Below are 15,293 nucleotides of genomic sequence, written 5' to 3'. Positions count from 1 at the left end.
CCAGTGAGCCCCCAAGGAACCCAACTTTGGGGGACCCCAGGTCAGTTCTCAGACTTGTAGCACTTTCCATAGGTGTGTCTACACTGATGGCTACATTCCAACACTTGATGATCTTAGTAATACCGCCAAGTTACCAAGAACTGATAAAATTACACTCGGTAATCTGTGTGTCTTAGACAAATATTTAATCTCCCTCTGTGTGTTTTCTTACCCACAAAATGGTGATAATGCTTGTATATACATCACAGCATTGTGAAGATTAAATTAATACATGCAAAGCACTTAAAATTGTGCCAAACTCATTTAGTGTTATTATTATCATTATTGGTGTCGTCAGTGTATCACTCTTACTGAGGCAGGAAAGTATGCAATGACTATTTAAAAAATGTTTATTTATTCTAAGAAGAGAGAGAGAGAGAGAGAGAGTGGGTGAGGGGCAGAGAGAGAGAGAGAGAGAGAGAGAATCCCAAGCAGGCTAAGTGCTGTCAGCACAGAGCCTGAACGGGACTCGATACCACGAACCCTAGGATCGGAACCTAAGCCTAAATCAAGAGTCAGGTGCTTAACTTACTGAGCCACCCAGTCACCCCTGCAATGACTTTTAGAGATAATTCTGTCAAGAAGGTAAAAGTTTTGAAGACTAGAGTTAGTCTTTGGATATGTAAGAGAGAAATTGGCCCAGTGACTCCCATTGCCTGAGATGAGGGACAGCCTAGAGACAGCACCATAAGGCCACCAGAGATAAGAGATAAAGGACTGGGGAGTCATGCAGTTCGCTTGATTGCTCTCAAACTGCCAAAATAGATTCCCTAATTAGTAATACACCTTCTTCCAGTGTCTGAAAGAGATTGAATGACAGTTAGATGAAGCTTTTTAATCAGAAAAACTGCACTGATATTGTGACCTCTTTTTCCAATAATTTCATTGTGCCCTGCCTCCTCCCCTTTGCTACACTTTCCAAAGACAGATCTGGCCTTCCAACCTTTGGGAGAGATCAGGCATGGCCTCCACTGCCGATTCACTGACTCTATCGTTCGAGGTCCCATTCTAGGGGCAGGGGTAGGGAGATGACATGGCCTGCTGGCTGGCTCCATCAAAGCTGGACCCAACCACAGACAGAAGAGTTGTGCATGATAGTATTTGTATCCGACCACACTGCTGTGGAATCTACCTATTCTGAACGTGACAGGAATAAAGGTTTTTTGAAATTAATAATTGGTTTGATTCAAAAGACATCTTTGGACTTCCACTTCCAGGCAAGAGGAAATAAAAAGGACCATCTTTGCCCTCTTGGCTGAAAAATGTAAAACCGGACAAAATATGTTAAAGACACTGGACATCAGGCAATGAAAGGCAGTATGATTCCTAAGAGATGGGAAACAAAGGAATCGAGCCCTCTGGCTGTCTCAGCCCACTGGCAGGAGAGTTTCCACGCTGCCAGTCAGGAAGGAGGAGGCCAAAGGGAGCTGAGTTTTGGAGATGGGGCCAGGAATCTGGGGGAATGCCAGGCAGAGCACCAGAAAGGAGAGAGCTGCGTAGGGAGGGAGCTCCAGAGACCTGCAGAGGGTCCCCCTCAGTTTTCAGCTGAGCACTGAGCAGTGCATACATGTGGGGAAACTACTCTGGGCTGGGGAAGAACCACCCAAAAGGATCGGAGGGAAGAGCTCCCTTGCTCTACAGAGCCAGGAATTGTTCCTAGTCCACCAGCCAGCGTGTAAAACCTTGTCATTCGGGGGGCATTGGATGGACAACTGACATCAGTGATAGAATTGGCAGACAAGAATATTTGAAAAGTTATGATACTCTCAGAATTGCTAAAGCCCAAAGCACTGACAACCCCAAAGGCTATTGAAGACGTGAAGCAACGGGAGCTCTCACTCACTGCTGGTGACAATGCCCTGTGGCACAGCCACTCTGGGAGACAGCCTGGCCGTTGACTACAAAACGAAGCCTATTTGCACAATGTGATCCAATAACATGTTTGTTAAAACCCACCGAATGTATACTACAAAGAGTGAGCCTTAATGAGAACAATGGACTTCAGTTAACAATACAATGCATCAATACCGGCTCATCAAATGTTAACGAGTGTTCCACACTAATGGAAGATGGCAATTCATAATTGGGAAATAGTGTGGGGGTGGGCAAAGAAGGGAGAGGGGGTGAACAGGAACTCGGTACCTTCTGCATAATTTTTCTATAAACCTAAAACCTAAAACTGCTGTAAAAAAAAAAAGTCTTGTAATTAAAAAAAACCTAGATAAAGAACAAAACTCTAGGGGTGTATGGGTGGCTCAGTCAGTTAAGCGTCCGACTTCAGCTCAGGTCATGATCTCACGGTTTGTGAGTTTGGGCACCGCACTGGGCTCTGTGCTGACAGCTCAGAGCCTGGAGCCTGCTTCAGATTGTGTCTCCCTCTCTCTCTGCCCCCCACCCCCCCTCTCAAAAATGAATAAACGTTTTTAAAAAAGAACAAAACTCTATTATAACTCTATTCCAATTCTCAAAAAGACAGAGGAAAGATTGACTACATTAAGTAAAGAAGCAGAAGATACAATAAGAACTGAACTTCTAGAAATGACAACTACAATGTGAGAAATAAAAAACAACCTGGATGGGGATGGGTAGGAGAGGGGAGGTTTACGCTCTGCAGAATGTGGGTTGGAAAGGCTCCGGATTTGGGGATATCAGCAATTGCTAAGGGGATAGTTGAGACGTGATTCTGAAAGTGCAGATTAAGTGAAAGTCCACACATCTTGCTGTGAGCCAAGCTCGTGCCTCCAGATCTCAGCATGGCTGAAAGATTCATCTTGGGAAAACTGGCCCACCCTGGAGAACATACCTCCAGATATCCACAGCGGGCATGACAGACTGAGCATCTGTCTATTCCCCTTCCAGAGACAGCTAGGAGACCATAAGGAAGCCTTGTGCATCGGGTAGAGCTTCTCCTTCCGGTCTAAGTGACTCACTCATTCCAAAATGAGAATGGACAGCCGAAGGTCATCTGCCTTCTGAAAACAGCCTCAAAAGCGAAAGATGGGATAAGACACATAAACACAGAAAAGGAACTTGGAGAAAGGAGGGTACAAGGACCATGAGAAAATATCAGCAAAACTTCCTAGTGCTATTCTTAGAGTGACAGAAGACATCACATCTGTGACATAGCAGTAGGAAGCTCTTTAACTTCCTGAGGTTGGTTACACTTGAGGTGGGGCTGAGGGGGTACCAAGAGTTTGGGGTTGGCTTGGGCGAGGCAGAGAAGAAAGCTGAATTGGAAGGATGGAGTGAGAATATTCTAGGAGATAAAATGCAGTGACTGATGAAAATAAACAAATGTGCCACATGCCCATGAGTCTACGGAATGAACTCTAGAACGTTCTTTGTGATGACACTCACGTTTGTAAAGGGCTCTGTAACCGTTCTGTGCCCGCACGTTCAGGCCCACACCCTCTTGCCGTGTGTTTTCTGGACCACTGCTGCAGCCTCCCTGTGGGTTTCCCCCCATTTCCCATCTCAGCTCTGTGCCTCCATCCACCACACAGTGGCCACAGCAATCTTTCTCACACTCAAACCTGATTGTGTCACTCACCTGCTCAGCAGCTTTCAAAGGCTTTCCATTGCCTCCCCATTCCGAGTGTGTGAAGCTGAATGGACCCATCCTGCAAGGCCCAGCTTCGGGGCACCTCTGTTGAGGGGCTTTTCTCAGTCATTCCCTTCTGTTGAGACCCTAGTATTGTCTCCTCTGGAAATTGCCCCTCCATTTCAGGATGTGACACTTGTGTGTTTTTACACGGTGTTTCCAAGAGTCCATGAGCCCCTCACAGGCAGGGACTGCTTCTCACCCATCTGAATCCTCAATGCCCAGCACAGTACCCGGCATGTGGTAAGCACTCCTCACTCAGTCACTGGATAGAATTGACCTCTTTCTCCCTCATGAGAAGGTTGGGCTCAGAGAAAAGCCCCAGGTACACTCATTACCAGCATGAGTAAGGGTCCTACATCATGTCAGCCCTTCTCGGACTCCTTCGCAGCTTTTCACAAAGGTCCTTGTGGCTTTAGGCTCAGTGTGGAACTGTGGGCTAAGGCCCCTAAAGATGGGCTAGTCCAATGTCTGCATTTTGCAGATGAGGAAACTGAGGCCTAGTGAGGGCCAGTGTCTTGCCCGAAGCTCCGTGAGCTCACACACCAGAACAGGACGTGGTCTCCTGGCCTCTAGGCCAATGTCCCACCAGCTCTCACCCCATGTGTAAGGTGACTGGTGAGAAACTGGTGGCTGTTTTCCAGCTAAAGTGAGTGCCTCACCCCATCTTCCCTTCTCACCACTGTGGACGTGTTAGTGGAGGCCCCCAGGGACAGGGCAAATAGGAGGCAGACTTGGAAAGGGATTGGAGAATAGGCGAACTTGACCAGAGCAGGGCGTCCATCTGAGGAGAGGGGGATGTGCAGACCACCGGGAACCTGCTACCACTGTGATCTGTCCTGGGCTCGTGAATGCCACAGCCAGTAGCGTCCAGCAACGATGCAGGTGTGTGTCACCTCAACAGACGGGTCCTCGCTGGGAACTCTCTCAGCAGATATGAAAGCTGAAAGAGGAGATCCTGGAAAAAGCAAAGCAGGGCATCTGTCCCTGGATTCTGTGACCCCCAACCCAGGAAGGGTCAAGAGGTCAAGGAGGTGGCCTTGAGGGAGTAGTGACAGCAACTGTGGGCCCCGCCAGTGAAGGCTGAGATGCGAGGCAGCTTCTAGAAGCCAGAGCAGGGCGCTGGCCAGCTGTCTAGGGGACCATCGGGAGCCAGTCCTCTGTCCATTGTTGGAGTTTAGAATTCTTTCTATATGTATTTTCCTTTTGTTCTCCCTTAACATTTAGTAAAATGTCCTTTTGAAGCATCCAGCTTGTCTTGACTGGCTTCGGGGCACCAGGGACATTTGGTGGTGTCTCTGCAGGAAAGAGTGGCTTCCTGAGCGGAAGTAGCAGTGTCCTGAGGACAGAGGCTCCCGAGGGGCCGGAAGAGCTGCTAGACCACCTACCCTTCCCACCAGAGGATTCTCCTTCCACAGTTAAACCTCCAAGACTGGGATTTCATCACGGGAAGTGAAAATCTCTTACCACCACCCGCGGAGTGGAGTTCTTGGGCTCAGTTGTGTTCTAGAAACCACAAATCCTCTTAATTCTATTCCTATTCGGCACACGGTTCCTCTCCAGGCACATGAGTTTTCAAGATCTGAAGTAAAAATGCTATGTGTTAACAATAGTCAGCTAAAACCACAAAAACAAAACTGTCTTTCCACACCCTGGCCTAATAGTCTAAGGAAATGACAGGCAGATTGGTCTCTCTTATTGAATCTGTGTGGGCAGGCCTTTAAAAAACTCCAAACTAATTCTAAGTGTGGGCATCTAGCTTGTTGGTCTGATGTTTCTGGTTGCCTTGTTTTCTTGTTGAGAACTGTGACAGGGGACCCCATCTTCAAGAATTTTCTGTCCCTGGGGAGGTCATCTTCTGAGCCTAGGATCCTGCCGTCCCTGATCCTGTGGTATATCTCCTCCTTAACCCTTATGCAGTGGTATCCAAACTCCAGAGCACACGGGAAAAATCTGAGAACAGTTCCCTGGCCCTTTCCCAGACCTACTGAATCAGAATCTTGGGATGGCATCCTGGGAGTCTGAATGTTTGACTAGCACCCCAGGTGACCTTAACCAGGCAAACTGAGTACCCAAATGATGACCACTACTTTACTGAAGAATTGTCCTGGTTAAACACACACACACACACACACACACACACACACACAGGCTATCATTTATTAACCATCTCCTTAGTGCTAGGATCTTTTCACTAACTTTATCTGCTGCAGTCCTTATACTAACTGTAGCAGGTTACCATCCCCATTTTTATAGTCGAGGAAACAGAGAGGTTAAGCAAGTTATCAAAGGTCACAGAGTTGGGAAATGACCATGCAAAGTCCGTCTGGCTCCTCAGCCCTCACTCGGGTCTCATTCTCACTGCCGGCTCCCTCCTGAATGGAAAAGTCAGACACCCAGGAGGAACCAAGCACACAGGGAGTGCACCCAGGTTCCCAGCCTTTTCTGGGAACACAGGAGAAATTGTGACCCTGAGAGGGAGAGGCGCTTCCCCAGCTGGCTGAGAGGTACAGTGGAAGGTGGGCCGAGAGGACCATCTGGGGCCTCACTGCCGTCACGCCCACGTGGCTAGAACCTCCAGGCCCAACTTCACAGTTGGGGTGACAGCAGGTCATGCTAGCAGGTGCAATAGGCGACCAAACCAGAGACCGGGATGGGAAGGAGTGGAGGGAGCTGGCATGAGGCTGATAATACACAGGTAACAAGACTGGCAGTCTGCAGCCCCACCTGTTTGAAAGACACGGTTGGGGGAGGGGCAGAAAAAGAGGACGAGGGTTACGCTGCAAAGCAGCCTTCGTCTACAACAAGGGCCAGCAAACTACAGCCAGTGGGTCAAATCTCTTTGCCTGTTTTCATAAAGCCAACACACAAGAGTGGATTATGCACTTAAAATGGCTGGGGAAAAATTGGGGCGCCTGGGTGGCTCAGTCAGTTGAGCGTCCGACTTCGGCTCAGGTCATGATATCGTGGTCTGTGAGTTCGAGCCCGCGTCGGGCTCTGTGCTGACAGCTCGGAGCCTGCTTCGGATTCTGTGTCTCCCTCTCTCTCTGCTCCTCCCCTGCTCGTGCTCTGTCTCTCTCTCAAAAATAAATAAACATTAAAAAAGTTTTTTTAAACGGGGAAAAAATCAACCTAATAATATTGCATGCTACATCGAAAGTATATGAAATGCAAGTTTCAGTGTTTATAAAGTTTCATTGGAACACGGTATTAAGTCTTGCTGTTTTTGTGATAACAGCAGAGTTAAATAGTTGTGACTGGGACTGTATAGCCTGCAAAGGCTGAATTATGACCTATTTGACCCTTTACAGAAAGATTGCTGACAGTTGAGCTAGAAAAACCCTCATAATGCCCTCAATAAGTAATTTCTCTAGTTGGTTTCCACCACAGTGAGATCAGAAACCTGCCCAAGCTGATGTCAAATGGCTGTGCAGCATCCCTCCACCTCTTTCCCCACAGGTCCTGGCTGCTGACTTTGCCAGAAGTCACCAAATGCACTTCGGGTCGGGGAGGCCTCTAGCAGAGAAAACTCAGCTGTGCTAGAGAACGTGAGCATGCGCAATCCCAGCTTCTGCCAGCCCTGTTTCTGCCAGTTCCCCAGAGCTGCTTGGTCCTGGGTCTGGGGGAGCAGGCCCCTGGTGCGGGATGGGGGTGGGCTAGCCCTCAGGGCTCAGGCAGCGGAGGAACATCTGAAACAGCAGCTTTGGAGAGAGAGGAAACGCCCCCTCCATGCAAAGTCCTCTTTGTTTATCATCACCATTATTAGAAATGTGCACATCCCAGCAAAACCGGCGGGTCACACATTTACAAAAGAGCCTACCACACGGGAGCAAGAGGGTTCTGGGCCTTTTCAGCATATGTAGGTTCTAATTCCTAGTACAGGGAAGTTGTTCAGTGAAAGAACAAAATGACTTCATTGTATAGTGAGTTCACTACAGTTCTCCAAAACAGCGTCTTTTGAAAACTCCCTGTCCAACCCCAGCCCAGCGGTGAGGGAAGTGCTTCTGGAGTTCTGGGGAACTCCGTGAGCCGGAAACACCTCGGGAGAGAGGCTAGCTGGTTGTCTAGTGGGAATTATGATGATATTGCAACCCACGGGCCAATGGGCAATGGGGCGGCCTGCCAGCACAGAGCACTGTCCGGTGCCCCAGGCTCCCAGCCCAGTAGCTGGGCATGGTCCACACCGTCTTGGCTGCAGGTGTAAAAATGGTTCAGCCCGGGCTGATAGACCACTCTGTGGCTGTGTGGGCTGTGGAATGTCACTGGACCTTTCTGAGACATGGGGGTGTATGTGTCCCTTTGAAACAGCAGACCTGTATCCCGTGGATAAATGCCTAGTCGTGCAATTGCTGGGTCGTAGGGTAGTTCTATTTTTAGTTTTTTGAGGAAACTCCATACTGTTTTCCGGAGTGGCTGCACCAGCCTGCATTCCCAAGTGCTGTATTTTTTTTAATGTTTATTTATTTTGAGAGAGAGAGAGAGAGAGAGAGAGGGAGAGAACAAGTGGGGGAGGGGCAGAGAGAAAGGGAGAGAGGATTCCAAGCAGGCTCTGAGCTGTCAGTGCAGAGCCCCACACGAGGCTCAGGCTCATGAACCGAGAGATCATGACCTGAGCCCAAATTAAGAGTCAGACGCTTAACTGACTGAGCCAACCAGGTGCCCTTTTTATGTTGGTGCTTTAAACACCACTTAGTTTCTCTTAGTTCCCCAGGCAAACTGTAAACTCCTGGAGGGCAGAGGATGTCTCGAGGAATTGATATGGTCTCTGAGCACTGCTGCTGGGCTTGGGGCTTTATGTCAAGGGCCTCGTTTCAATAATTCTTAGCAATGCAAAGTCAGCATCGCCATCACCTGTGTCTCTCTATGAGGACAGCCGGACTTGTGGCGGTTTATGGGAGCACTGGGCAGCACGAGGCATGTGCTGGGTCCAGACCTCTGGGTGCAAAGCCCCTGGTCTTCTGTCCCCCAGCCCTTCTGCCTCTCTGGGGTTCCTCACCTCACTTCCCTGGCGCCCTGCTGGGTACAGAACTGGCTTCAGGCAAGAGTCTGGAAACAAAACCCACGGGCTGTGGGGCTGAGAACGGTGACAGTGAGCCCCTGGTTTGACATTCCCCCAAATAGGGGCTGTGTCTGGTTCAGTGGCAGCCAAAATCCAAAAGACAAAGAAAGAATCATTTTCCTTTCAGTAGTATCTGAAGTAGGATGGAAAATAAGGCTGCCGAAAAGCCGCTTCTGCTCCTGGTGCCAGAGAGAGAGAGGGGGGCTCTGCTCCCCTCCCGTCCCTGTGCTGATCACGTGACAGCCAAGGAAACTGATCCTTCACCAGCAGAGGGACAGGAGGCACGAGGACAATCAGATACATGGGGCCGACCTAATGGGAGGGAAGGACCACAGAGGGCCATTTTACAAGGGAGCCTGGAAGGGCAGAGGGGAGAGCGAGGCAGAGAAACAAGGGGCTAGCCTGGCCCTTCCTAGCCGCCCAATGCTGCTTCGTCCAGCCTCTGGCTAACCTGAGCCAATGTCAAGATTCTTTTTTCTTTTTTTTTCTTTTTGAAAACGTCTTTGCCCAGCTGTAGTGTTTACTTAAGGATAAGATGACCCAACTTCCACTATATTTAGCGCATGAAAATCTACAGGTGTTTGACTCCAGGAACTGCTTCAGGTTTTGCTATTAGTTTTCGGAGTCCCTTCCCTGCTCGGTTTTCATTGTCCCAGAGCTCTGGGTGAGCTGGTTTCCTGACGTCTGCGCAATCCTCCCGTACTCCCCGACCCTCGTGCCTCCAGTTTGCAGGTAGTTAAATACCCCTCTACTAGGTAACTTCTTGTTTAAGAGGAAAAGAGATGTTTCCATTTCAATTCTAACTTGAAAATCTTCTGCCAAGCCACAATCCAATATAGGCACCCTATTTTAGCTTAGTCAGTTGGCTTAATTTTTCTTTTCCACTAATCCATCTTTTTTGGCCCCCATTTAATATGCTGCTTGCCAACCACGGACCCTGCAGGGGAGTCATGCCCCTCAAAAGCTCCTGTTGGAAAGCACACTTGCCCCTGTCTCTTCCATGTGCTGTCCTGAAAAATACAGGTTGAAAGAATAGCATGTCGTAGAAGGACTAAAAGCTTGTGCCCTGAAGTCAGACACCCCGTGGCCCGGCCCTGGCTCTGCCAGCCATGTGACGTGTTGCTTTCCCCTGTAAACATAACTGTCGCATCTCGGGGCACAGCACTCAGCGCTCTGTGATATTCCCTAAACGTGTTAGCGAGCCTGCAGCACGTCACTCGCCAACCTGAGTCACAAAGCGAGGCCTGCAGGCGACTCAACGCGTCTTCGGCCCTTGAGAGGGGACCGGTGTCATGGTGCACACCTGCACGGTGACGTGTGGCTTATGGAGTGCCAGCAGGGTTTATGGCGGTGGGAAGAGTGGGGCCTTGGAGTCAGGTGTTCGTGCACAGGCTGTGCCCATCTCAGGGTAAGTAACCCCGGGCAACTCCACAGTGTTTGGAGCTTCCACCCTCTTGTCTAAAGCAGAGATGCTGCTACCCACCCCCCAGGGTCCCCAGGTCCACAAGCTGACATTTTTGTAACGTGTACTTGCTAAATCCTAACTAAAGCCAAATGTGAGCGACTGTCACTCAGTTTCCCGTGGCTTTACTTGCCAACACACCCCCCGGAGCAAAGGCTCCCACGCTACCCAGGTTGAGTGGACTTGGAGGCTTCAGGAGAATCAGAACCAAGTTGCTGCTGAGCTGTCACCATCTATCCCTCACACACACTCCAGCCTCGGACTCCTCCTTCCCAGCGGGAACATCTGAAAGAAGGCGGGTGACTCACTTCTCCTGCCTTCCCCTAGGACCACTTCTGTTTTATCTTTATTATTATTTTTAGATGTTTATTTATTTCAAGAGAGCACAAGCAGGGGGAGGGACAGAGAGAGAGAGGGAGAGAGAGAATCCCAAGCAGGCTCCATGCTGTCAGCGCAGAGCCTGACGTGGGGCTCGAACTCATGAACTGTGAGATCATGACTGGAATAAGAGTCGGACACTTAACTGACTGAGCCGCGCCCACTAGGACCACTTTTAAGAAACTTCCTACAGTAAAAAGCAGCCCGAGGGTTGACTTGCGTTGATGAAAAAGCCCTGGGGTCAGTAGACCTGTGGTGCAGTCACGGCCACAACAGGTGGCAGATAGCTGTGAGCTAGGTGAGGGATTACCTGCGTAGGCATGAAACCAAGCCTCCTGTTGTGCCCGCCCTCCCTGTCTTTTTGGAAGCAATCACAGAAATGTGCTCGAGAGGGATGCCAGTCAAGCAGCCAAGAGAAGTGTGGCCCATCTGCTAGGCCAGCACATTCTTCTGGATAGCATTTACCCCCGGACCAGGGACACAGCCCCTGTAGTGCAGAAGCAAGCATGGGGCCCGGAGGCAAGAAGCCAGCGCTGGGCCTGGCTCTGCTGTATCGTCAGGGCAGGAGCGTCCCCACCTCACCCTCCGCCCTCAGCTTTGGGGCAGGGCTGGGTGGTGGACCAGGCCCTCACCATGGGGCCATCTAGCTTCTGACCGGGCCCCAGACCCGGCTCCACCCCTCCCTTGCCTCTCAATTCTCCCTGCCTTCAGGTGCACAGGGAACCGAAGGCCTCGGGAAAGAAGGAAGTCGCAGGCCCGGGTAAGGGAGGAGAGGGCGTGTCGCACCAAAGCTTTGGCCTTTGCTTCTCCCAAAGGTTGTCTGGTTCTCAAAGTGCCTCCTAGCATCTTCCAACAGATAGTAATCCCAAATTACAGCCAGGTGTGTTATTAGCCCACCCAACTCACTACTAGCGGTGGAGAAAAAACTCCCCACTAGTTGAAAAAATCCTTCCAGAATCCTGGGTGTTCGAGGTAGCAAGGGAAGCAGCACTCCAGCGCCGAGCTATTAACATTCGGAGGCCACACGAGAGAAGTTCTACTAAAGCCCCAGAAGGGAAGATCTGTGGGGGCGCGAGGGGGGTGGGCAGGTAGGAAGGACACGGCAGAGGGGAAGGTTGCGGCCGTAAGTATTGACCTTGCTCAGGAGGTCCAGAGCCTGCGATCAATAGTGTTGCAGCGTCCAGGACATGACGGCTTATTCCAGGGAACTGACCACCACCGCTTCCCACACAAGGTGCTCTGTGTGTAAATATTGGTCCGGACAATGCCTTGGACTGCCGTGTTTTCTGGCACTAGAAGGAGGCATTACAACACATCCAGGTTAATATCCAGGACTCAGCCGTGTCGCTGCTAGTGGCCCAAGTCCAAGTCCTCCAGGGATGAAGACACCGGGTTCAACATTTGAGGCACCAGACCTCTGGCCAGCTGTGTGGGTGGCTGTCGGGGGGGGGGGGTGTGGGGGGAATGAAACACACAGGTGTTGACCACATCTGCGGAGGCGGGGTGGAGCCTCGAGGATGTGCTAACAGAAACAGCAGGTGGGGGAAGCCGGAGGTGTGACCGCCCAGGGGGGCCCTGGAGAGGCCCACTGCATGGCAGGGCTGCATGGGCAGAGCTGTGTGCCTGGAGTCTGAAAGAAGGCCCCCTAGTAGAGGAGGTGAGGGACTGGGAAGGCAGGCTGGGGCCGTACACAACTCCTCATGTTTTTAAGCCTGACATTGGCCCTTGCAGGGTAGGGTCTTAAGCGGGTTTGAACGTAGGGGAGGGGCACAGGCACACCTGTTTTAGAAAGAGCCCTTGGGTGAGTGAAGAAACACAGAAGGGAGACAAGCGACAAGACATATGAAATGGCCCAGGCAAAGGCTCAAGGCACTTCTGCCACAAAGGCAGAAGTCGAGGGACATTTCAGAAGGAACACACGGCGTGGAGGAGGAGGGAAAGGATCCCGGAGTTGGCTCTTCGGCAAAGCTAAGATGGAAAAGTATTGCTCTCAATGCTTGTGATGGTGTGGGGAGAAGAGACAAAGTCCCTCCAACCTTCCTGAGCAGTTCTAGATCCAGAGTGTAGCCTGTGCGAGCAGGTGGAGAGGACACACTGATGGTGTGGGCTGGCAGTGGGGTTTCAGGGGAGAAAGACCACCGAGCATGCACTCCAGACAAGTGACGGGGAAGGACCTCACACCCCTCGGACCCCAGAGAATGCTTATCCTCAGACCGAGAGGTTTGATGAGGAGGGGTGCATGAAGAGAGTTGAAGACAAGGTTGGGGAAGGATGTTACACAAAGGTGGATGTTTTCTGAGGACAGTTACAAAGACCATGGGAGTTACATTCAGCACAGAAGAGAGGTCATGGCAGGGGCAGGGCTGGGGGTGCACGGGTTATAAACTGGCTCAGAAGATTCAGGAAGCTGGTTACCAGGCAAGGTCTACAGTACATCCTCCAAACACCTACCACTTGAACACCACTGTTCACTTCTGTACTTTTAAAAAAAAAAAACAAAACAAAACCTGAAGAAACCATGGTGGCCATTGTATATAGTATAGCTGAAGTCATTTTGGTTCCCTTATTTGGTTTGGGGTCAAGGTCAAGCTCAAGAGAACCTAGCCTTTAACACTGAATCAAACAAGATGCCAGTAAAGGCAGATTCCAGGACCAAATCACCGAATGTAGGCATTAGCGGAGAAGCTAGGGTAACGAAGCTCAGATTACTCAGGTACCTTGGAGGAGAGCCCCAGGATTAAGGGACTTATGGCCCCAAGGTGAGCACATACCTCTTCCGGAGAGAAAGCCTCATCTTTCAGAGAAGTATCTAAGGCTGGGAATGTTCATAACTGCCCCACCCCCTGCCATCACACAACACGTTTCCTGAAATCTTTAGTAGGTTCACTCACCGTGGAGGAGACACAAAGAAATGAGCACGACAAGGTTTTGGGGTTTTTTAAATATATCTTTATTTCTCAAACTCAAAGCTTTAATTCATTAACTTCTAATACAGTTTGCATTGACAAGTGATTTCACCTTCATCACATAAGGAGGTCAGTGACCATCACACCAAAGAGGAAACCTCACGCATCTTAGGCATCACTGAAGAATGAACATTTCGAAGGCTTTGCAAATGCAGAATAACAAAAAGCTTCCAATTCAGTCTAATGAGTATCTTACTTTTCATCTATATCAATTTGGAAATTACTAGCTAAAAACTCTTAATTTTCCTGAAGCAGCTATTTTTTTAATCCATCAAAAAAAAAAAAAAAAAAAAAAGACCAGATGTCTTCAGTTTTAAAACGCCCACCTATCCATCTTATTTAATGACTTCCTCTTTAATGGATGGTCTTCTCACCTCCCTATACAAACACACATGACAGTTTTGTACCAACTCGCACCAGCCCAGGCAAACCTCCAAGCATTTTCTTTAGCTTACGCTTAAACTATTTTTGAAAAAGTGATAGGTAAACAAGATTTAGAACTCACAAAAACAAAACAAAAACAAAAAAAAACCCACAAAAAAAAAAACACACACACAAAACATTTTCTTTCCTGGTCCTCACCTTGGGGAGTCTCCACAAATAACTTGGCAAAGTTGCCAGGTTTAAAATACATCCTCCCTATGTACCTCCCTTGGTCCTCTGAATGGAATTGACTGAACTGGAATAGGTTCCAAAACCAGCTGTGACATTCTGGTCTCTGCCAGATTAAGGATCCGAATCTACCCCTGGCAAATGGAAGTTCTTGACTACGGAGAAGCCAACCGAAGGGTTCTCCCTGGTATACAGCCCCAGTCGGACACCCAGGAAATAATGGCCCCGGTGAGCGACAGGCTCTCTCCCCACACAGGGATAGCTATTAACACATTTGAGCCCAGATTCTAGCTGCGTCATAAAACAAGGCACCAGTACCAGGAAGTTAACTAGAAAGGAGGTGTTCCTACAGTTAGGAAGCTGCTCTTCAGCGGCACCATTTCTCAAAGTCACCAAAGCAGTGCGAGTTAAAACCCTCACCTACCATGCAGGTAAGCAGCTAGTGCTCGCACGGACGTGGAAGGACAAGCAGATTCAGGGCATCAGCGATGGGACTGTTAATGTGTCACCCCAAAAAGCGGGTTCACACACAGCTCACAGTGACTCAAGTCCCCAAGGGGAAAAAAAAAATCAAACTGGGTGGTGTGGGGGCGCTTGACCGCCAAACCACATCTGTGAGCACACAGCAGGGACCCAGCGTCTTTCCTACCCGAATCCCCCCCTCCACCCCCCTGCCCCACACGCTGCCAGGTGCTCCCGAGTGTGGGCCAGGATACAGCCCACATGCGGTTAGCAGGGACCCTGATTTGAAGGTGTTAGTGACGGAGAGTTTAGTTTCAGAGTTGAAGTTGAGTGAGGAATCGTGTCTTCTTGCCAAAGTAAAATTTGAGGGTGAGACTGAAGCGCCAGGCCAGGAATTCAGACTGGGCCTTTCTGCCAACACAAGGGGAAATGGTACTGTTTTAATCTCGCTGCTGCTCAAACGGATTCCAAGCAGCAGGCCAGGAAAACAAGCTGCGTACTTGCAGAAAGCATCAGAGAACTCTGTGGAGTCCTGAAGCAAAAAGGGATTGCTTAGATTTATATTAGAATTTGTACTTGAACTTTAGTGCCCTTAGCCACTGCCAAGTTTCATGTTACTCAACACACAAAAGAGAGGAACCACTGGTCTCAGTACCAGCTCAGGGTACCTGGTGCTTGTGTGAGCAGTGTGAAAGGCAGGTTTCAGCTGGACTT

General features: G+C 49.7%; 1 protein-coding gene across 1 annotated transcript in view; it reads right to left on the bottom strand.

Moving 5' to 3' along the window:
- TENT5C (terminal nucleotidyltransferase 5C) overlaps positions 1-15,293 on the bottom strand; it is a 46,521-nt gene that overhangs the window by 11,424 nt on the left and 19,804 nt on the right. Inside the window, exon 3 of the transcript XR_008295188.1 lies at positions 5,108-5,222. The gene's annotated coding sequence lies outside the window, so the exon portion shown is untranslated. The remainder of the gene's footprint in view (positions 1-5,107; positions 5,223-15,293) is intronic.

This window comes from Acinonyx jubatus, chromosome C1 (genome assembly GCF_027475565.1).
Source record: "Acinonyx jubatus isolate Ajub_Pintada_27869175 chromosome C1, VMU_Ajub_asm_v1.0, whole genome shotgun sequence".
NCBI lineage: Eukaryota > Metazoa > Chordata > Mammalia > Carnivora > Felidae > Acinonyx > Acinonyx jubatus.
This window is presented reverse-complemented; position numbering and strand designations above follow the sequence as displayed.